This window comes from Hylobates moloch, unplaced genomic scaffold, assembly GCF_009828535.3.
Source record: "Hylobates moloch isolate HMO894 unplaced genomic scaffold, HMol_V3 SCAFFOLD_12, whole genome shotgun sequence".
NCBI lineage: Eukaryota > Metazoa > Chordata > Mammalia > Primates > Hylobatidae > Hylobates > Hylobates moloch.
In genome coordinates this window covers 103,480,665-103,504,701 of record NW_026652287.1, presented here as the reverse complement: position 1 = coordinate 103,504,701, position 24,037 = coordinate 103,480,665, and the positions used below count along the sequence as shown (strand labels likewise).

Genomic DNA, 24,037 nt, shown 5'->3' with positions numbered 1-24,037 from the left:
GTGAGACAAATAAGGAAAAGCAATTCAGGGGGATACAGCAGAGAAAAAAAAAAATCCCTGCCCTCTTATTATATAATTTACTTTGAAGCGGAGAGAGACAAGCCACAAATTCATGAGTTAGATAAACAGTCTGATGAACAGTAAAAAGGGCTATGGAGAAATATAACTCAGAGAAGGTTGTATCGTATACATTTTTTCTATTGTCTCTTATAATGTCTTAACATCTCAAAAAAAACCTTTCTGCAGTAGACACCAGCCAGGTGACCGCTACTCCAATTCAATTCTGACGCTACCTGGAGAACATCAGATCCTACAGGTTAGACAGCTCAGTCCCACAAGACTGTCCCCCACTTCCCATGCCAATTCCAAACTCCAGATTGTTGTACCTGTGTTTCTGAGAGATGTGCTATAAATTGGGGCTCCCACAACCGGCTCCTTGGGTTCCATTAGTTTGCTAGAGTAGCTTACAGAACTCAGGGAAACATTTATGTTTACTGGTTTATTATAAAAGATATTTTAAAGGATACAAACAAATAGCCAGGTGAAGAGACACGTAGGGCAAGGTCCGAGAGAATCCCTAGTGCAGGAACTTCTGTGCCCGTGGAGTTGGGGTGCACCACCCTCCCAGCACGAGGATGTGTTTTTGTCTACCCTCTTGGGAGCCGCTTGAACTCAGGCCTTTTCGGTTTTCATGGAGGTTTCATTATGTAGCTGTGATTGATTAAATCATTGGCCACTGCCTTTCAACTCAATTTTCAGCCTCTCTCTTTTCCTGAAAGTAGAGGGTGGAGCTGTGAGTTCCAATGCTCTGAGCACATGGCTGGTTCCTCTGGCTAGTTGTAGCTAGTAGTTGCCACCACTCCCCCGAAATATTGGGATTATCTTGTGGGTTTCCAAAAATCACCTCATTAACATAAACTCATGTGTGGTTGAAATACTGTCTTTCACCTTTATGGCTCTAGAGCTGTTCTGGAGCTTTTTCAGGAACCAGGAACAAAAGGCCAGATATTTTAACAAAAGATATTTATTGCTGTAGTCATTTAGGAAATTAAAAGGGCTGTAGGAACTGTGAGCCATGAACTATACCTTTCTTTCTAACTCCACATTCAGTGATGCCATATTGGTAGATTGAAATCCACCACAAGGGGACTATTTACAGTATGGAAATACAGTCTACATCACTAAAGGATGGAGACACATACTGAGAAATGGGTTCTTAGGCAATTTCCTAAGAACCTTGTTGTGCAAACATCATAGAGTGTACTTACACAAACCTAGATGGTGTAGCCTACTACACACCCACACTCACTCACACTGGGACAACTTAGACATACCAGTTAACTTACTGTGCACATCTTTGGGATGTGGGAGGAATCTGGAGTACCCAGAGAAAACCCATGGAGACATGGCGAGACTAGTCAGATTGCATTAGGACCCACCCTAACGACCTCATTTTACCTTAATTAACTGTAAAAATCCTATCTCCAAATACAGTCACATTCTGAGGTACTGGGAGTTAGGACTTCAACATGCAAAATCTGGGGCAGACAAAACTCAACCAGTAACGAGATTATTTTGATTCTTCTGTCCTCATTCATCCCACCAAGGAAGTAAGGGGTATTTCCATTATCATACTATAAAGTATCATTACATTACATATATAATGTTTTCTTTATCTAATTTTACTTTATATATACCACATTTTTGTTCATGGGCCATCAAAGGTATTATCTCACATAATTTTTGTAAAAATAAAATTGAATAACTAACTTTACAGTTGAAGATTTAAACAATAAGGGACTTTTTCCAAAGCCACACATCTAATAAGTTTCAGAGGTATTACTCTAATTCAAGTTTCTTCTTTCCAAATTCAGAACTCTTTCCATCCTGTAACAGTGCACTATTTTTAAGCTTAACTCCTTTCTGAAGAATATCAAATTTAACAACTGCTGGTGACCAGGTGAATTTGGATTACAAAATAATTTCTAGGACAGAATATGATATTCTCAACTTTTGGAACTTCAGGTGAGAGTCGACCAGTTTTCCCCACAGGCTCCATGTGGTCAACGTTATTTGCTTAGAATTGGAAATGGCCTTGTATGACACTGGATCCAACTTATCCTAGCCTGGGGTCAGCTTTATTAATTCAAACAAACTCTTTTTTGTTTGTTTTGAGAAAATGCAAAGTTTGTTTAACCTCTTCAGGTTTCACAACCAGTGGCAGCATAGTGAGTTTATTCATGCCATCATGTTGAATTTTATAAAAGAATCTTACATATGGTTGACTGCTAACATCTACTTGCTTAGTCCCTGAGATGTGCCTATATGGGATAGAGTAGCAATTCCTACAAAAAGAAAGACAGGTCTAAAAGATAAAATTGCTGGAGTAGCATTGAGTCGGAGTCTCTGGCAGAATCCCAACAAACTCACAATTCCTGATTTACAGCCCAGGGATTCTTAAACAGTGGTGCCCAAGTGTAATAACATCATTTGATGGTCCAAACATTAGTTAGCCTCTTCCCTGCCTTATATTATAATGTTCTTCAGGGCAGGAATGACCCATATCTTGTCCTCTGTTCCTTCTACAGTGTCTAAGTAGATGTCAAGCACATAGTGGGTTCTCAATATTTTGTTAAATGAATGAATTAAAGGACAAGCTATAGCCAAAACTTTAATGGGAGTTCGATGTTTTTTGCCTTTTGCAAGAATCTTGAAGCAAGAAGAATGGATACATTTATTCTTATTATCTCTTTTTTTCATTTAAGATTGTTTACCTAGTGAGAAATCCCAGAGATGTAGTTACTTTTGGTTATTATTTCTGGAGAACAATGAGGATGGTCAAAAATACGGAGTCATTTAAATAATATTTGGAATGGTTTCTTCAAGGATATGGTGAGTCTGACTCTAAATATGGGTTTTTGGCCAGGTACAGTGGCTCACACCTGTAATCCTAGCACTTTGGGAGATCGAGCTGGGAGGACTGCTTGAGCTCAGGAGTTTGAGACTGGCCTGGGCAAAATGGCAAGACCTCGTCTCTTCTAAAAATCAAAAAAATTAGCTGGACATGCTGGCCCATGCCTGCAGTCCCAGCTAGTCAGGTGGCTGAAGTGGAAGGATTGCTAGAGCCCAGGAATTCAAGGCTGCAGTGAGCCATAGTCACACCACTGCACTCCAGCCTGGGCAACAGAGCAAGACCCTGTCTCAAAAAAAAAAAAAAAATGGATTCTTCCAGGTGTGGTGGCTCACGCTTGTAATCCCAGCACTTCGGGAGGCTGAGGCGGGAGGATCACCTGAGGTCGGGAATTCGAGACCAGCCTGACCAACATGGAGAAACCCTGTCTCAACTAAAAATACAACATTAGCCAGGTGTGGTGGCTCATGCCTGTAATCCCAGCTATGGGAGGCTGAGGTGGGAGAATCACTTGAATCCAGAAGGCGGAGGTTGTGGTGAGCCGAGATCGTGCCACTGAACTCCAGCCTGGGCAGCAAGAGCGAAACTCTGTCTCAAAAAAAAAAAAAAAGGATTCTTGAAGGGGTAGTGGAGTTTCTGCACCTCAACAGGTATTACTGTCTCACAGTTTAAATGAATGTTGCCATCCAAACTTCTAAGTGTTGTTAAATATCCGATACCTCCAGTTAGCAACAGAAGCTCAGTCAACGTGCTTTGTCCATCCAAATTATTCTAAGTACTATGAACATCACAAAAGATAACTTATGACATTCAAAATAAGAGGAGTGTAATTCACACTACACTGAGATACCATTTCTTACCTATCATACTGAGAAGTGTATTCATTTTTTTATCTCTGCTGTAACAAATTACCACAAACATAGCAGTTAAAGCAAAACAAAACAAAAAAATGATCTTATGTTGTGTGGTTCAGAATTCCAAAATATACTTTATGAGCTAAAATTAATGTCTGGGCTTAGCTGCCTGCCATTCCTGAGGCTCCAGGGGAGAATCTACTTCTTGCCTTTGCTGGCTTCAAGAGCAGTGGTCCTCAACCTTTTTGGCAGCAGGGATGGGTTTTCTGGAAGATGGGTGGGGCAATGGTTTCAGGGTGAAACTGTTCCACTTCAGGTCATCAAGCATTAGTTAGATTCTCATAAGAAGTGTGCAACCTAGATCCCTCATATGTGCAGTTCACAATAGGGTTCACGCTTCGGTGAGAATATGCTGCCACTGATCTCACAGGAAGCAGAGCTCAGGCGGTGACGTTCGTTCGCTGCTCTGTGTGGCCTGGTTTCTAACAGGTCACAGACTGGTACCGGTCTGCGGCCCAGGGGCTGGGGACTCCTGTTCTATAGGCTGCCCTCATTTCTTGTCACAAGGCTGCATCTCTCTTGTCATCAGGTCTCCTTTGCTTCTTATACTTTAGCCTCCCTCTTATAATGACGCGTGTGATTACAGTGCCTTCACCTGAATAGTCCCTGGTGCTCTCCCTGTTTGAAGATCCTTTAATCACATTGGCAAAGTTATTTTTGCCATGAAAAGTAACATATGCACAGATTTTGAGATTAAGACATGGGCATCTTTGGTATTTAGAGCGGTGGGGAGGCTGCTTCCTACCACACAGCTAGCATTCAGATTATTCAAATCACTCTAGTGGAGAGATCCTGGGTAGCCAGGTATGCTCATATGTTGGCGGTTAGAAGGAAAATGACACAAGTCTGTGTAGGATAAGTTTGCAAATTCTCACATTCTAACATTTACATTTTCGTGCAGAATTCCCCCTTCTCCAATGAAAAAAGTATACAAGTAAAACCATGAAAAAGGTAGATTTACAAAATTATTCAAATGTTCCTTATTTGTAATAGCAAAAAAGAACCAAAATTCCCACCGAAAATATCCTGGAACAGCACCCAGCTTACACTAAGAATAAGGAATACTGCCACACCACTGCAGACTGGCCTCTGGGATCCACTGTTAACTTAAGGTATGGAAGAAAGTTTGTGACTATTCTACCAATGAACCAAGACAGAGGACAACCCAGAAAACTGCACAGGGAGAGCAGAGCTGGCACAGCTTGGAGTCAGGATTGGGAGTCAGGTGTTGCCAAGACATGAAGCTACTAACATCTGCATGGTCAATATCACGGACAGCCTTAAATACAGAATTAAGGAGCTTGGATTTTAACCTGTATTTCAAGTTTTAAAAAATACTGTTTCTGACAAGTACTCTCAGATTTTGGAACTGGAATTTTTATAAAAGATATTTTAAAGGCTGTAATGCCCCCACCCCCAAATTTAAAACATCTGTTCTAGTTTGGTCAGCTTATCCAAGTCTCTGGTATCTTGCGAGGTTCCCCTATGAACCCATGGAGTGTCCATATTTTTAACTACTTCAATTTTGGTATAGCAGCATGGCATGGCGCCGACGTCCATGATCTTGCATGTTCCTGCATAAATGCTCTCCTTTCAGAGCTCCAAGTGTCTGCATTCAAACAGTGATTATACAACTTTTTACTAGCTGTTTTTCAGCAGAAAGATGACATAACTTCTATGAGCCTCAGTTTTCTTACTTTTCAAATGGGGATTGGGACTGCATTCATTGAAATAGCACTGAGACCCCTTCCATGCATAAAAATAATGTAGTATCTTCAGTGTAAGATGAAAAAAAGTCTTCATTTTGGTTTTTGAAGATCTTGGAGTTTATTATCTATATCAGGTTGAGCACATCACTTGGTTATTAGAACGTTAGATCATGTCCACAATCAGAGCTCCTTGGATTATTCCAAACCCTGAGTTGCAGGCAACATTAGACATGACAAGGAATTCAAGCAAAAGGGAAACAGAAAGCACTGTGCTTTTTCAATGAATCCAATGTAAGAATTGAGCTCCACCTTTTTCAGGAGTAGCTGGAATTGTGGAATCAAACAGAAGTCCCTAAATCTCTGCAGTTTTCTGCTTGAATGTTTCATTTTCTAGGTCTCAGTGTAAGTTTCTATTATTTTGTGCCCACATGACCTGAATGTGACCTGACCATTTCTGAGTATGAGGAATTCTATTTTATTGTCCAGATATACAGAGAGAAACAACAATTTCACTGTTGATACAAAGAACAAAAATGTCAAGAGAAGAGGCACTGGTGTGCATATGTCAGATGCCCCACTCTGCAAAAATCAATAATATCTAAGTAATAAGATTCCTCGGGACATGACCCCTCCAGCCACATTAATCTGAAGAGAGTACCAATGTGAGGGGAAAACTCCTGATAACATGTGCTGTCCCAAAGGTTTGTGTGGGTGGAGGATAAACTAAAGATACGTGTTTGCTGCAGTTAAGTACATCATTTTCTGGCATAGCAGAGAGTAACCAGATTCACATAGAAAGGACGAAGTCATTGACTCTAAATTAGAGGACATTTAAGTTTAGCTCCTACATTGCTACCTGCATTCTCTTCACAATTCACAACCTATTTCATCACAGACAGAGGTGAGACTCATCTTCAATACTGTATCTCACACAACACCCACTGCTCTGCATCAAGGCTGTAAAGGCAGAATTCTATTTCTCATGCAAATGAGGGAAACAGGAAAAGAATACACGTGTGTAAACGGTAAGTAATACTGTTCAAGACAATTGCAATGGGGGAGAGAGAGTGAACTCAACTCCCCAATATAGCAACAACAGTTGGTTTTGTAGCCAACTGTAAGAGTAAGGGGGTCAGTGGGTGGGAGATCACAAACAGGAATTTGATTAGGTATTAAGGGTAGAATCCTGCTAAAGGCAGGCCAAGGACTTAGACATTAAGGGTGGAAGACAAGGAACCTGATCAAGGATAAGGGAATTCTCACTAAACCTACTTAATAGGATTCTTGCTAAAACTGGGTGCAGCAAGGATGGACACAGAAATCCAAGGTCCAGGCCTAGTCAAGAAGAGGGCTCAGGGAAGCCTAAGAAAAGTCTGGTCGAGGGGAGGTCCGGGGCTCAGGAGGACTTACCAGCTCCACCGGAGGAGAAGCTTGAACTCAGTGAGGCTTCAACGGGCCCGTGCCGGTACCTTAGCTCCGGTTTCGGGCAACTCCTTCGGGGTCCTGAGTCTTCTCTGAGGCCCCACATGTTTGGGCACCAGATTATTGTCGACGAAAAGAGTCAAACTCTGTAAAATATTTTAAGAGATTCATTCTGAGCCAAATATGAGTGACCATGGCCCGTGACACAGCCCTCAGGAGGTCTTGAGAACATGTGCCCCAGGTGGGTGAGGTACAGCTTAGTTTTATAGACTTTTAGGGAGGCATGAGACATCAATCAAATACATTTAGGAAATACATTGTTTTGGTTCAGAAAGGCAGGACAATTAAGAGTGGTGGCTTCCAGGCTATAGGTAAATTTAAACATTTTCTGGCTGACAATTGGTTGAGTTTATCTGAACACCTGGGATCAATAGAAAGGAATGTTCAGGATAACATAAAGGACTGTGGAGACCAAATTTGATTGTGCAGAGGAAGTTCTCAGCAGACTTCAGAGAGAGAGAGCAGGTCGTAAAATATTTCTTATCAAGTCCAAAAGGGTACCTGGCTCTTAGTTGATTATCTCCTGGATCTGGAAAGAAAGGAAGGAAAACAAGGGGAAAAGGAGATTCTCTATAGGATGTGGATTTCTCCCAAAAGAGACTTTGCAGGGCAATTTCAAGGTATGGCAAGGAAATATATTTTGGGGTTAAATATTTTTTTCCTGGTCTCATAATGTTATGCCAGAATTAGATTGAAAAGTAACTCATGATGTGTAGGGTCAAATAAAACCCATCTGATGAGAATTTATGGTTGTAGGGCATGACTCCTTAGATCCCTTAGGTAGGAATTTGGGCAACATAAAAACAGTCAGAGCTTAGTCCTCATAGCATAGCATAAAAGTCTACTTTTTTTTTTGAGACAGAGTCTCCCTCTGTTGCCCAGGCTGGAGTGCAGTGGTGCAATCTCAGCTCCCTGAAACCTCTGCCTCCTGGGTTTAAGCAATTCTCCTGCCTCAGCCTCCCGAGTAGCTGGGACTACAGGCACATGCCACCAGGCCCGGCTAATTTTTGTATTTTTAGTAGAGACAGGGTTTCACCATGTTGGCCAGGATGGTCTCAATCTCTTGACCTTGTGATCTGCCTGCCTCGGCCTCCCAAAGTGCTGGGATTACAGGTGTGAGCCACTGTGCCTGGCTATTTTTTTTATTTATTTTACTTTATTTATTTATTTTTGAGACATAGTCGTGCTGTGTCGCCCAGGCTGGAGTGCAGAGGCACAATCTCGGCTCACTGCAACCTCTGCCTCCCAGGTTCAAGCCATTCTCCTGCCTCAGCCTCCCGAGTAGCTGGGACTACAGGAGTGTGCCACCACGCCTGGCTAATTTTTTTGTATTTTTAGTAGAGACAGAGTTTCACCGTGTTAGCCACGATGGTCTCAATCTCCTGACTTCGTGATCCACCTGCCTCGGCCTCCCAAAGTGCTGGTATTACAGGTGTGAGCCATCGCGCCCGGCCTATTTTTCATAGTATAAAATTCAGTGGCCTTGTTAGAATCAGAGTTATGCAACAACCACCAAAATAGTTGAGAATACTTTAACTACAAAAAGAAATCCTACCCACTAGCCATTACTTTTTATTCTCTTCTCTCCCCAGTCCTTGGCAACCACCAATCTAATTCGTCTTTTTATCTATTTGCCTACTTGGGACATTTCATACAAATGAGATCACAATATGTGGTGTTTTGTGTCTTTTGTTTACTTAGCATAATGTCTTCAAGGTGCATCTAGATTGTAGCATGCATCACTATGTCCTTGATTCAACATATCCCACTAAATTAAAGGGTCAGTTTAGAAACTGATTAAGCCTGTTTGAGCCTATAGTTTCCTTGTGTAAACTGAGATAATGCATACACAGTGCTTTGCACCATAGAACATCGGTTGATGTGATGGTTAATTTCAGGTATTAACTTGAATGGATTAAGGAATACGTATGTAACTGGTAAACATTACTTCTGGCTGTGTCTTCAGGGTATTACCAGAGGAGACTGGCTTGTCCATCAGTGGACTGAGTGGGAAAGATACACCTTCAACGTGGGTGAGCACCAGGCTTACCTTCATGATCTATAAATAGCCTTCAATCAATGCTCATCCACAGTTCTTTGACTCACTATATATTTAAGTAAAAAACCTCTTAATTACTTTTGTTCTGCCTTACCGGCCAGTACACATGTGATTTTAGCTGGATGTACAGAATGAGATCAATTGTTTTGTGGCGTCTCTTTTGTGAAAGGGCTGTATATGCAAAGCAGTCCCCAAACACAGAAGGAGTCAAGAAACCAAAGAATGAGGTAGACAAATCTAGTATGTGCCTGTAATCTCAGCACTTTGGGAGGCTGAGGCGGGAGGATCACTTGCGGTCAAGAGTTTAAGATCAGCCTGGTCTCTTTATTTTCTCATCTCTGCAGAAAATAAGAAAAGTTAGCTGGGCTTGGTGGTGCACCTTGATGGCACACCTCCTGAGTAGTCCCAGCTACTCAGAAGGCTGCAGCTGAAGGATCGCTTGAGCTCAGGAGGTCAAGGCTGCAGTGAGCTATGATGGTGCTACTGCACTCCAGCCTGAGTGACAGAGCAAGACCTTTTCTCAAGAAAAAAAAAAAAAAAAGCATTGGCTAAATCTAATACAGATAAGTACCTATAGTTTGTATAGTTGTTCTATCACTTAGATGATATTAGGCACAGCAGGGTATATGTCAGCAAATACCTTATTGAATTCCCTGTAGTTTACTGTCACGTGCCCAGTGCTGTCAGGTTTCCTTTCCCAGTCACACAGAACTGCTGAAGGGACTCTGGGCTGGCCGACTAGTATTAACTTTGGCTAGTTCCTCTATGGTGGCTGTCATTTCTTTTATTCTGCCAAGAAAATAGCTGCCCACTTACCAGTGTGTCTCTCTGGGCTTCCAAGAACTAAGGTGTACTCTGCACCTGTGTCCCCTACAACTAGTGTCCTCTGCATGTGTTTTTGGACTCTGATAGATTGTGAGCTACACATGGAGCCTCTAGTCACCCTCTACTGCTCATACCTAGTGGCAACCTTGCCCGCCCGCTGGTCTGTAGGCTGGACAGGAGTCCAAGGCTGGAACAGAGACTGGAGTTCTTTTTTAATACATAGAGTTTCATCTTCTCCATCCTCCTTTTCTGGCCGGATGCTGGGAAGAGGTCTAAACAGTTGGGCAGGAGTTAAGTCCTTTCAAATGCCCACCAACATGGCATTAGGTTGCTGATTTCATGTTTCTTGGTTTATCCCAGCTGAGATCAGATTGTACCACATTTGTTTTCTGGTAATCCTAAGTGGGCCTTTTAGACCTCCTTTTTTAAGTCCAACAGACTTGGTATCTCCTTTTCTTTTCCCTTGGTAACCAGTCGGACCTTATCCCTTCCCCTTTCAGTTTCTCCAAGACCAGCTACAGCATCCCGCACATAATATACATCTTGTCCTACAAGGGGACAACTGCATACCCAGCTCCCCTGAATTGCTCTGTGCCTCCTCCAGAGATCACCATGCCAGTGTCTGACCTGGGAAGTCCCCTTCACTGGGCCAGGCCTCTCTCATAGCCACACCACCATCCATGTGGCTATGCTATCTCTTGGCAGCTGCTTTAAGAGTTCTTGCTGTGTCCAATAGTTCTGCTGAGGTGTACTCTCAGAGTTAAGCTTTCCTGTGAAAAGACTGCTTGCTATTGTACAGCTGTATCTGTTGGGTTTTGTTTTCCTCCTGCCCTCAAAAGGGGAGGACAGTCCTCCTACTCTGAGATAACCTCTGTCTTCATCTGACTCACAAGTTGATTCCCAAGGATTCCAGGTCTCAGCATCTTGGTCTGGTCTAGCAAGGATCAGTGCAGTTTTTGTCCTCACAGCTGCATAAAACTGGCAGACAAGTTTCCAGCCGCACCTCCTGAGTTTCAAGCTTATGCACCAAATTAGGTGCTAACACAGATGTGGAGATCCTCATATCCTTCTCTAACTGTAATTCTCTGGCTTCTGTACCTTCATCTCAGTTGCTAACTGTACTTCTGGGGTCACGTGTACAGCCCATAATAGCGGCCACCCCTCTGTTGCCACCTTCAGTGACCTTCAGTGCATGGTGTGGTTTCCTTCTCACAAGCACTCTAGACCCTGTAGCGTTCTGGGCCATCCCTGTACTCAGGCAGTGGTCTGCAGGCATCCAGCAAATGGGCAACATCACCCCACACACACAGAGGGCTGCCCCAGGACTTCCCCAACTGAGGCTTCCTTCCCTTGCCCATACTTTGGCTCCTGAATTCCTCCTGGCTAGCTCACCAACAGTTTCATGAAAGAACCACATAGGGAAAGCAAATCCATACCAAAAAGGAGCCAAGAAACTAAAGAATAAGGAAGACAAATCCAGTTTGTCAGTAGAAGGTGATTTATTGGAAAGTTTAGAAACATGTGGCAACAAGACAGGTAGATCTCTGCACTGTTACTCCCCAGACCCACAGCTTACATACCATATAGAAGGAGCATACGTGCTTCAGAAGGAATGTGTAGGATCACTGAAATTGACCCCTCAGGGAAAGGCAAGAACGCTGTGTCTCATACCCCATAATTTGCCAAAGGACAGGACTTAGGTAAGTACATGTTTATAATAACATCAAGGTTGTCTTGGCTTACACAAGCAACAGTACATAAAGTAGAAATTTTGAGGCATTCCTGGGCCTGGGGTTAATCAGAAGTCAACATGGCAGATTAGCATCCAAGGTGAAGTGGCATCATCCTGCACAGTGTCCAACATTGTACACTTGATTAGGAGGGAGTAAACGAGATTGAGCACTAGGAGCAACAGTAGCAGGACACCCAACAGCCCAAAGTTGGAAGGAGCACAAGTGTTCACTGATGGATGAGTTCTTTTTTAATAAACAGAATGTGGTCTAAACATACCATGAAATATTATCCAGCCTTAAAAGGGGAGGAAGTTCTGATGCATGCTACAACATGGATGAACCTTGAGGACATTATACAAGTGAAATAAGCCAGGCAGAGAAGGATAAATGCTGTATGATTCTACTCATATGATCCAGCCGCCTTGGCCTCCCAAAGCGCTGGGATTACAGGCATGAGCCACCGTGCCAGGCCTGGCCACACTCATTTTCTAGATATTGTTCATCATGTAGAGCACTCTCATATTTTCTTCTTAGAGATTTTCTTCTGCTCACAGTGCTGATCTAGGCCCTAGCCCTGTGGAGTGAGTCTTTCTTCACATATACTGAAAATAGGGAATTTTTATCCCACCAAAGAGGCTGAATAGAACCCCTGTGAAGAAAAATAGGGGACAGACATGTGACTTATTACAGGTCAAACCTTCATCTGAGACTCTGTAATGAAGCCTAAACATGCTCACCACACAGCGGGCACTGGAAAGAATGAGGTTGCTGACTTCACAGGGTGGGAACATTCCATTTTCAACCTGCAGTCTACAATGGGGTGGTTGGGAAGACCTCAAGGAGAGGATGACATTGACCTATTCGGTGGGCTCCCCAAGGGAAGAGCATTCCAGGTAAAGGAACAGCAACATACAAAACCATGATGTGGAGGCAAACCAGCCACGTGTGAGGAAGAACGCAGGAGGCCAGTGGGACTAAAGTGGAATCTGAGAGATCACAGTGTGGGGTTTCATTAGGGCTGTCTAGGCCATTGTGAGGAATCTGGATTCTATTCTTTGTGAGGTAGAAAGTCACTGGGGAAGTTAAAGGAGACCAGAACATGATCTGACTTACAGTTTAATAGAATTAATCTACCTGATATGTTAAGAATACATGACTATAAAAAAGTGACAGAATGAGTTAACAAGTTGTTGAAGTAATCCACGTGGAAAATGATGGTGTCAATCATCAAATGGCCAAATAAAAAGAGGTTCAAGGATGGGGGGTTCATCAGTAACATCATATCTTGGTAAAGATTTCAGTAGAAGAAGGACTAATTGATCCTTTAATTTAGCATCATGGACAACTTTTGGTGACATTTATAAGAGCAATTTCAATGGTGGCATTAGAGGCCCAGTGTGTTCAAGGAAAAATGTTATCAAGGAGCCACAAAGAACACAGACTACTCTTTTTAGGATCTTTGTTCTTTGTTCTCTCTGGAGAACAGAGAAATGGGGGAGTTTTTTAAAGAGTATGCATGACTTAGAGTAATAGTGTTTTTAAATTAAGGGAAATTCCAGAACATTTTTATTATTCTAGAATGATTTAAGAGAGTAGGAAAATTATGTGGAAGACAATGCTCATAATTATTAGAGCTACACCCTGAGCAAGTAAGCAAAGCAGTGAGAAAAGTGAGCCTCAGATGAGTGGTTGGCCTTCAGCAGGAACATGGACAGATCATCCACAGTAACGGGAGGGGGCAGGGGGATGATCATTCTGCTGAGAAATGTGGAACTTCTTCCTGATACATCCTGGTTTACTCATTAAATATGCCTCAAGGTCATCGGATGAGAGAGAAGATTGGGAGAAGCTATTGAAGGTAAAGCAGAAATATAAGGTATGATGTTTTCTCAGGCAACAAGTCTTGGTGTAAGTGAACATTAAGGTTAAAGGAGATAAGTAAGCAAGGTTTTCTGGTTTCATCTCCTGTCATGTTTAAAGTTGAGTTTACTTGGGATTAGTGTTTATCAGATGAATTCTCTCTAGCTAAAAATGCAAAGAAGTGACTAAAGTAATTAATTTCAACATCTCAGTGTGGGCTATGAAGTAAATTAGTTCATCAGAGGAAAGGGATAGTAAGATGAAGGTAGATCACTCAATTGTGATTCTCAAGTTGAAGTACTTTGGAAATGGAGTTGCTAATGCAAATTTTCTTAAAATATAGAAATTGAAATGATGGTGGATATACATATATTATTAATGAAAAATATGTGGGGTAATCCTCGAGTTAAGTGGGTGATGGGGAAGAAGACATGGTCACTAGAAAAGGTCAAGGAACAGAGAGATGGAGCAAGATGGCAGAAAGGAACACTCCAGCAAACTCCACGGCAGGAACATAAATTTCAACAACTATCCATGCAAGAAAATATATTCACAAGAGCTAAGGAAACTAGATGAAAGATCACATTACCTGGTGTTAGCATAACAAGGAAAGACAATTGAAGACAGTAAGAAGGATACTCTCCCACTGGCCTCACCTCCCTTCTTCCAACCCTAGGCAGCATAGCACAGAAGGCCTTAAAGGAAGGAGAGGGAAACGTGCATGGTACAAGTACTTTCCCTGCCACAGTAAAACACAGCACTGGGCAGAATCTCAAGGTCCCTGAGTACAGAATGGTGGCCACGAACAGAGCTTTTAGATCCACCCCAGGCCAGAAGAGAATCTGCCACCCAGGCAGGAGGGTCCCATGTCCCAGACCACTTCACTGCTGGCTGACTAAAATGGCCTCAGCCCCAAATAAATTCACTGGCAGGCATAAGCCTTGGGCAGGTAAAGAGACAACCTACAGATTGGGAAAGAGTAATTTGCAAACCATGCATCTAACAAGGGGTTAATATTCAGAATATGTAACGAACTTAATTCGATACCAAAAAACTAAATAATCCGATTTTAAAATGGGAAAAAACCTGAATAGATATTTCTCAAAATAAGACATACAAATGACAAGGAGGTATATGAGAAATGCTCTATATCACTAAGCATCAAGGAAATGGACATCAAAAGGACAGATAGCTCCTGGCCAGCTTTCACAGTACAATTGCTAAGATTATCTACTGCGATGGGATATCAGTGCAAAAGAATGCCCTGCCATGTGCAGTACCTCTGGTCTTTGATTAGTACAGCAGAAATAGCAACTATTAGGACTGTGGAATAGATGCCTTTAAAAAAGTGCTACTGATGCAAAGAGCAGAGAAAATAACAATCTCAGATACCTTAATCAGCATTCTAAAGCGTGAATATCAAAAGGAGCATTTAGAGAAACTCATCTCTTGCAGTCAGAGGGCAGGCAGAGCTCAAGTCCAAGCGTATGTGCTTATTGAAAGAGGTGACTCAAAGGCTCAATTTCTCAACTACACAAGTCTCCCAAGCCAAAGTTGGACCCTTGATGAGGAAAGAGTTGGCTTTAGGACTGGAGATGGGGCATATAAGCAGATGAAGTTGTAGATCTTAAACAGTCATATTCTCTTTAGCCTTATTTTTGCTTTAAGAAGAGTTTCATTCAGTTTCTTGAAAGATAAGGGCCCCCTTCTTTGAAGACCATGCAGAAGCATCATATCAGCTATGTACCTCACAAAATAATGCTTGCCTTCCATAGGAATGTGTATACCATTGAGGCCAGGAGTTCAAGACCAACCTGGCCAACATGGGGAAACCCTGTCTCTACTAAAAATACAAAAATTAGCCGGGCATGGTGGCAGGTGCCTGTAATCCCAGCTACTCAGGGGGCTGAGGCAGGAGAATTGCTTGAAAAAAACCTAGATATGACTGTGATTTTAAGACTTCTGCAAAACACAATGCAAATAAGCCAGCACACAACACCGAGTAAATGTTTGTCAAAGGGTAGACAGCAGTGTCTCGTAGTTTCTATAATTTGCTGAATTTATTTTTCATGTGTTCAGTAGATAACCTCAAGATATAAAGAAACCTGGTGCACAACTGGGTTACTGATTGTAAGCATTTGAGCAAAGCTACACACCAGGGTTCATGCCTGACCTCAGGGTAGGAGAGGCTCCAGGACTAATGGGATGGGACTGATAAGTGAAAGGGAGGGAGAGAGAAGCATACATTTGTGACAGCATAAGGACATTCATTTGCATGTAAGCATCTAGCACGAAAAGATATATGCTGTTTCCTTAACTCTTCAACACCATGCTCTCAAATCCTCTGAAAATATTTCTTCCATAAGAACTTTATTCTGTTGTCACAATTCAGGCCCTTGAAATCCCACAAATAAACGTATACCTCCCCAGTGATATCCTGACTCAATTCTCTCTGCTTAACCCCTTCAAACAATACTCACAAATATGAGTTCTGCTATGGGCTATGATACAGAAGTTTGTACTAGACAAGTCTTCCTATCATAGCATATGGCAGATGCAACTATGTATGGTAGATGCCAACTGTGTATGGTAGACACAGCTGTTAGCAATAACTTAAGCATACTCTGAAAATGACCCAGTATGGGAGACTCACCTGAATGCATGTTTGGAATTCCAAATATGACCAACCTGGAGATTCATCCTTATCTATATGATGCATATCTGAGTCCCTGGCCTGGCCTGTGGAATGCGGGCCCTATGGGGGATTGAGGCTCTTTGTCTTGGGTTAAATGAGTCCCTGGCCTGGCCTGTGGAACGCTGGCCCTATGGGGGCTGAGGCTCTTTGTCTTGGGTTAAATGAGCGTTGCCATGTGGATGCTGTTAGGAGAGTGTTAAGTGAAAATGCTATATAAAGTCCATGCTTTCTGCAAGCAGTGGCAGTTCTCCTGTTCAGCCTACCACCGCTGGACCACTCTGTATGTAAGTTCCATCTCACATATAACCTATGCCTCATTTCCTGGATCTGAGTCTCTTCTTCAGCCTCTTGAACCTGGTGCCATCCCTTTTGGAGGTGAAAGAGTTGCAGCATGACACGATAGCGTACTACAAAACTAAACTATATCGGGGCAGTTTTCAGGCAGTGGACAAAGGTCCATGCATGACTAAGATTCCTGTGAGAGGGGAAACTGTTAACAAGCTGAGCCTCTTTATCTCCCCATTCTCTGTCGAGGGATAATTCCTCAACTACAGTGGACAGAGCTGGAATCTGAGCCAAGCGGAGCAGTCATGCTGAGTTCAGGAAGCCTCACTGCTAAATGCCACCTATCAAAGTGGCCTCCCCTGACCATCCTGTGTAAAATAATCCCTCCTTCCTCTCTAGACTTTCTAGCGTCTTTATCCTACTTTTTTTTTTTTTTTTAAACAAATGAAATCTTGACAGCCACTGTTCAAACGAGAAATTTCTGAGATTAAATCACAATAATATTCTGGTGCTTGATCTTTGTCTGTTTTTGTTTTTATTTTTATTTTTTATTTTTGAGATGGAGTCTCACTATGTTGCCCAGGCTGGAGTGCAGTGGCGTGATCTTGGCTCACTGCAAGCTCCGCATCCCGGGTTCATGCCATTCTCCTGCCTCAGCCTCCCGAGTAACTGGGAATACAGGCACTTTTTTTTTTTTTGAGACAGAGTCTCACTCTGTCGCCCAGGCTGGAGTGCAGTGGTATGATCTCAGCTCACTCATCCCAGGTTCACGCCATTCTCCTGCCTCAGCCTCCCGAGTAGCTGGGACTACAGGCATGTGTCACCACACCCAGCTAATTTTTGAATTTTTACCAGAGACGGGGTTTCACCATGTTGGCTAGGCTGGTCTCAAACTCCTGACCTCAGGTGATCCACCTGCCTTGGCCTCCCAAAGTGCTAGGATTACAGGCATGAGCCACCATACCTAGCCCAGACATTTATTTTCTCATAGTTCTAAGAGACCAGAAATCTGAGATCAGAGTGCAAATATGATTAGGTTTCAGTGAGGGCTCTTTTCCTGGCTTGCAGATGGCCACCTTCTTGCTGTGATCTCATATGGTGAATAGCCAGAGAGGGGAAGATCTCTTTTCTTCTTACAAGGCCATGCTACTATCCAATTAGGGTTCTACCCTTATGACCTCATTTAACTTAATTAGCTCCTAAAGACCCTATTTCCAGATACAGTAACACTTGGAGTTACGGCTTCAACATATGAATTCCTGGAGGGGACACAATCCAGCCAATAACAGAAGCACAGCTAATATAATGCACTATGATATGAGAATACGTTCATAATTTATCAGCTACACTAATGCATAAGATAAAGTTAAAGAGTTTCATGCAGGCCGGGCACAGTGGCTCATGCCTGTAATCCCAGCATTTTGGGAGGCTGAGGCGGGTGGATCACGAGGTCAGGAGATCGAGACCATCCTGGCCAACATGGTGATTCCCTCTCTCTACTAAAATACAAAAGATTAGCTGGGCGTGGTGGTGCACACTTGTAGTCCCAACTCTTCAGGAGGCTGAGGCACAGGAATCGCTTGAACCCAGGAGGCGGAGGTTGCAGAGAGCCGAGATGACACCACTGCACTCCAGCCTGGAGACAGAGCAAGACTCCGTCTCAAAGAAAAAAAAGAAAGGAGTTTCATGCAATTTAATGTGTTTTGTATCATATGATTCAAATTATAACCCAAGGAGAACATGAATTTACACTTATAGGCCCAGGGACACTCCACATTAGAACTTTCCTTTAGACCTATTAAAACCACGTATCAGAGGCCTCTGACACTGACTGGGAAAGACATGCCCTACATAGACATACAAATGTTATGATGATGGGAGAAACCCAATTGTGTTGAAAAGTAAGCATCGGCCAGGTGTGGTGGCTCACACCTATAATCCCAGCACTTTGAGAGGCCGAGGCGGGTGGATCATTTGAGGTCAGGAGTTGGAGACCAGCCTGACCAAAATGGTGAACCCCCCCCCCACCCACCGCCGTCTCTACTAAAAATACAAAATTTGCCAGGCGTTGTGGCACACGCCTGTAATCCCAGCTACTCAGGAGAATCGCTTGAACCCGGGAGGTGGAGGTTCCAGTGAGCCGAGATCGTGCCATTGCACTCCAGCATGGGCAACAAGGGCAAAACTCCATTTCAAAAAAAAAAAAAAGTAAGCATCAAATCCATATTCCCTCTGAATTGTAAGTGATGATTTATAATTCAGCTGCTTCCCACATGGGCAATTCAACATCCAGTATTTCACAGTGGGTGCAGTAGAGATGCATTTAACTAATGAAGACTGGGTATTCTCTAGGGTAACACCAAGGAGATTATCTAGTATATGACACTGTAGCCTACAACCAGGTTTTCTAATATTCTCATGTTACTGAATCACATTTTAACTGCTCCTAAAGTGCTGGCATTCAGGACAGACAGAAAAATAGTCCATACTTACATTCCACTGTTAGCTCACCTTACCCTTGGAATTGAAGAATGACTTGGGGAAGAAGTGAGTGGGGAGAAGGAGGTGTAGAAGCATGGCCATTCTGACTCTCTATACATTCTTGCACAGACTTAGTTTCTATCCTTGGCAAACTATTTAATATTCCAAATGGCAACAGATGGGACCCAGCTGAAATCTCCCTTGGAGTAGATCAGACTAAGGATCTTCATCATTCAACTGATTCCTGAATAGGGAAGAAGAATGTCATCTACTTCAATTTGACTTCTGACCCCACCACTGTATCTTTAAAAACAGATAGCTCTATTGAGATATAGTCATAAACTACATAATTCACCCATATAAAGTGTAAAAATCAGTAACTTTTAGTATATTCATAGACGTGTAACCACCGCCACAGTCAATTTTAGACATTTTTATCATGTCAAAAAGAAACCCCATAACCTTTAGCTATCCCCTTCCTCACCTCCCATTCCTCCAAAACAAAGCAGATAGTAAGCTACTTCCTGTATCTATGGGCCTGCTTATTCTAGAGATATGTTTTTATTTTCTATATTTTATTATGCTCCAACATATTGGGGTAGGGGAGCTAGCTGTAGTTGGCTGGGGAGAGCCCCGCCTACGGCTAGCTAATTGTTAAAGGCAGTAAACAACTTGCCCATAAAGGTACCCTTTATATGCAACCAACCAATCCAAAGCCCATATCCCCAATTACCATCTTCATCTAATGTTCATACACCAACTATTATTTCCCCTGCCCTAAACCAACCTGAGGACCAGACAACTAGAGAGTACCCCCAGAGCCCAGAGCGTGAGGACATTATTCAAACTAGACAATCCTAAATTGCTTCCCCTGCCTGGCTTTGCCTCTCCCAGAGAAAACATGATAAAGGCTCTGGGTCTAGGCTTTTTCCCTTCTGCCTTGGCACTCCTTCTGCCTCCTGACCAAATCTTGATACATCCCCATGTGGCTCTGTATGGTGTGGCATGCTACCTTCTGCTGGGAAATGGAAGTAATAAACTCTTCATGCAAAGGCAGTTGTCACCATGTCTGTCACCTCACCGTACCTGATTTAAAAAAATCTAGGTTATGTTTTAAAATGCCTCTCCTCACGTGGAACCTGTCTTAGCCAAAAATAAACCAAAAAGATATAAACTTAACATTTGATGCTACATAAAATAGGATTATGTTTTAGCAACACTAGATTAAGAAGACGTAAAACGGAGCCACTTAGAAAAGCTTTTCTCATGTGTTATAAATTGTGTCCCCGCAAATTCTTATGCTGAAGGCCTAACACCTTGCACCTCAGAATGAGACCTTATTTGGTTTTTGCAGATATAATTAGTTACATCAAAATGAGGTTATTAGGGTACCAATCTAATCTAACTGGTATCCTTATAAAAAGGGGAAACTTCTCAAAATATTTCATGTACCCCATAAATATATATACTTACTATGTATCCACACAAAAAATAAGAAAATTGTAAAAATTAAAGGGAAAAATTTTAAAGGTGAAATTTGCACACAGATACATGCATGGCGGAAAATGATATGAAGAGACCACAAATTTCTGCTATTTAAGCCACCCAGTCTGTGGTACTTTATTATAGCAGTTGTGGCAAACCCATACATCATAGGGAAAAAAGTTACTAAGTTTGAGTCATATTTTACAGCCAAAAAAAGGAAAAAGCTTTGTGTAACTAACTTTATATTGTTAGAATTTGCAATTACAACTAAAAAAGTTCATTTTCAAGTGTATCATTTTCTGTTAGGTGTGTTTTTAAAAGCATATGAATTTATGTATTTATTTTATTATACTTTAAGTTCTGGGTTACATGTGCACTATGTGCAGTTTTGTTACACAGGAATACACGTGCCATGGTGGTTTGCTGCACCCATCAACCTGTCACCTACATTAGATATTTCTCCTAATGTTATCCCGCCCCTATCCCCCCACCCCTCGCAAGCCCCAGTGTGTGATGTTCCCCTCCCTGTGTCTATGTGTTCTCATTGTTCAACTCCCACTTATGAGTAAGAACATGTGGTGTTTGGTTTTCTGTTCTTGTGATAGTTTGCTGAGAATGATGGTTTTCAGCTTCATCCATGTCCCTGCAAAGGACATGAACTCAAGCATATGAATTTAAAGTGATTATTTCCTACAGTACTTAGATCGTACAGAGGGCACTGGGCTACTTTAGCCATGCCTTTTGGTCTTTCATGTGCCAGAAAGGGAGAAATAAGGACTAAGACCCTAACAGGGTCTTTATGAGACAGGAAGGTGCTGAAGGAAAGGACTGAAAATCACAGGAGAAGGAAATGCCAACTTACTTGGGATATGACTTTAAAGTTTAAAAGCAATTTGTCAAAGTGCCATGTCTCATGCCTGTAATCCCAACACTTTGGGAGGCCAAGGTTGGGAGCATTGCTTGAGGCTAGGAGTTTGAGATCAGCCTGGGCCACATAGTAAGACCTTGCCTCTACAAAAAATTAGCAACGTGTAGTCCCATGCTATTTGGGAGGCTGAGGCAGGAGTAGTGCTGCAGTGAGCTGATTGCTCATTTTTCCCTCCTGATCCCTCTTTTTTAAGAGAAATTGTCCTGGGAAGGCAAAGTTAGGGAGAAAGAAAGGAGCTATAAGACGCCAAGTCTGTCCTGCAGTTCCCAAGATCAGCTCAGAAACCCTCCCTTCCCCTACTCTCCTCCTTTCCCTCATGTTCCAAACACAAACACGTTGTCATAATAAGATTCCAGATACTTGGGGCTGGGCGCGGTGGCTCACGCCTGTAATCCCAGCACTTTGGGAGGCTGAAGTGGGCAGATCACGAGGTCAGGAGATCGAGACCATCATGGCTAACACGGTGAAACCCCGTCTCTACTAAAAGTACAAAAAAATTAGCTGGGTGTGGTGGTTGGCACTTGTAGTCCCAGCTACTTGGGAGGCTGAGGCAGGAGAACGGCGTGAACCCAGGAGGCGAAGCTCGCAGTGAGCCAAGATTGTGCCACTGCAGTCCAGCCTGGGCCACAGAGCGAGACTCTGTCTAAAAAAAAAAATTCCAGATACTCTGGAGCTGTCATAGGGTCAGGTATTTAATTTATACCTGTAATTCCCATGGGTTCCTGGGGCAGGAGGGAAGGGGTGGGGAGTCTTGAGGTGAGAGTGAGGGAAGGTCTGACCAAATCCAAGACCAGGACTACATTCTGGACCTGGGCTCTGGGACAAACTGTCTTAGAAAGCTCATGGGTGTCTTGGGAGATAGTTGCTTCATTCGGAGAATGGGCACAACAGAGCCTGATCAGGAGCCAAGACATCTGACCCACACACTCTGGTTTCTCTGAACTAGGACAGTCTGAGGCATAAAGCTTTTTCCTCAGTCCAGGGCTTCCCAGATTTTCGCACTAACATTCCCCTAAAACAGCAGAAAGGATGACACACTTTCTTGGGAGGTAGTTTAAAGAGAACAAAGAAACTGCCAAGTGACAGATTTATCCTAAGGTTTCTCGGATCTCTTGACCACACCCCTTATTCTAGTATTACCAGGTATTTAGAACAATCTCCAGTCTAGAAAGAAACTTGCTCCAAGGAACAACTCAGAGAACGGCTTATAGAATTAAGAAAACCTTAAATGGAAAAATTCACTTTTGAGTAGGGACAACAATCAGTAAGTGCTAGCTGCTAGTCACAGGGGTAATGGTAAAAGTCCTAGTAGTAGTATCTGTTAGCTTTTATTTTTATTATTACTACTACCTAATCACAGAAATGGGAAACCAAAACTAGTTCCTCACACATTCTCCCTACTACCTAGTCCCCAAAACTTGCTCAGAGTCACCTGGGAAGAAAGAAATCACAGGTCCTGGGTTCCCCTCACACATATACCACCTGTACAAAACTGGGTCTCAACACACAGGCGGGTACCCACACACAAAGTCAAAAACACTGGCTTTCCTTGGCCGGGTGCGGTGGCTCACGCCTGTAACCCCAGCACTTTGGGAGGCCGAGGCGGGCGGATCACGAGGTCAAGAGATCGAGATTATCCTGGCCGACATGGTGAAACCCCGTCTGTACTAAAAACACAAAAAAATTAACTGGACGTGGTGGCGAGCGCCTGTAGTCCCAGCTACTAGGTAAGATGAGGCAGAAGAATGGCTTGAACCTGGGAGGCGGAGGTTGCAGTGAGCCGAGATCGCACCACTGCCTGGGCGACAGAGCGAGACTCCGTCCCAAATAAATAAATAAATAAATAAATAACTAGCTTCCCAAGCACAAACAACACTCATCCACAAAAACTGGCTAGGGCTCGAAACCTTAGTCGGATAGTATTTTAGGCTTTATGGGCCACAAGATCTCTGCTGCAAGTACTGAACCCTGCCATTGTGCAAAAGCAGCCATAGAATAGACATAAATATACACAAGTATACATATTCAAAATCAGTGGTTCCCCACAGAGGTGTACACACCGCAAAAACTGGGCTCTAGAGTCAACAGTAAATAGTTCAGGCTTTGTAGGGCCACACAGTACCTGTTGCCACCTACTCAACTCTGCCCTTCCGCAAAAGTGGATGCAGAAGCTAAACAAATGTCCAGAACATACACACATATTCAAAATCAGTGCCCCCCGCCACGTACAAAACCACAAAAATCGGCTCAGACACACGTATAAGAAAACACAAAGGTTCGTCCTCACACATGTTCAGGGTAACACAATGTGGGTCTCACCTACACAAACGCGCGATCAAAACCCGGGACCCGCACGTCCAGATGACCGGGACGAGGCCATACTTTACATCTTCTCTCACAGACTCACAATTACGGAACGGTCACCTCAAACGACTTTATGGCGGACACTCCCGGACCTTCCGCTGCCCGCCCCTCCTCGTCCTTTCTCCCCGCCGGGGTCAGCCTCATGCACCCCGTCTCAACCCCGACGCAGTCGGTCTCACAGCTAGCCCGCCGGCTGCGCAGGCGCAACACCGCATGGAACAGCAGCAGGCCGCGCAGGGGCCTTTGGGAAATGTAGTCCGGGCGCCACGCAAAGGACTGTGGGCCTCTTCGCAAAACGTGCAGGTG

The 24,037-nt window shown here is 43.2% G+C and overlaps 1 protein-coding gene and 1 long non-coding RNA gene across 2 annotated transcripts in view; one reads left to right on the top strand and one right to left on the bottom strand.

Moving 5' to 3' along the window:
- Positions 1-484: 484 nt before the first annotated feature.
- On the bottom strand, positions 485-24,037 carry LOC131380727 (uncharacterized). Its single transcript, XR_009208848.1, has 4 exons — positions 23,687-24,037; positions 9,716-9,864; positions 6,945-7,102; positions 485-772 (listed from the first exon to the last, which is right to left on the bottom strand). It is a non-coding gene; the product is annotated as an uncharacterized LOC131380727 (long non-coding RNA).
- Positions 23,962-24,037, top strand: part of ZNF667 (zinc finger protein 667) — a 37,165-nt gene continuing 37,089 nt past the window's right edge. Inside the window, exon 1 of the mRNA XM_058424823.1 lies at positions 23,962-24,034. The gene's annotated coding sequence lies outside the window, so the exon portion shown is untranslated. The remainder of the gene's footprint in view (positions 24,035-24,037) is intronic.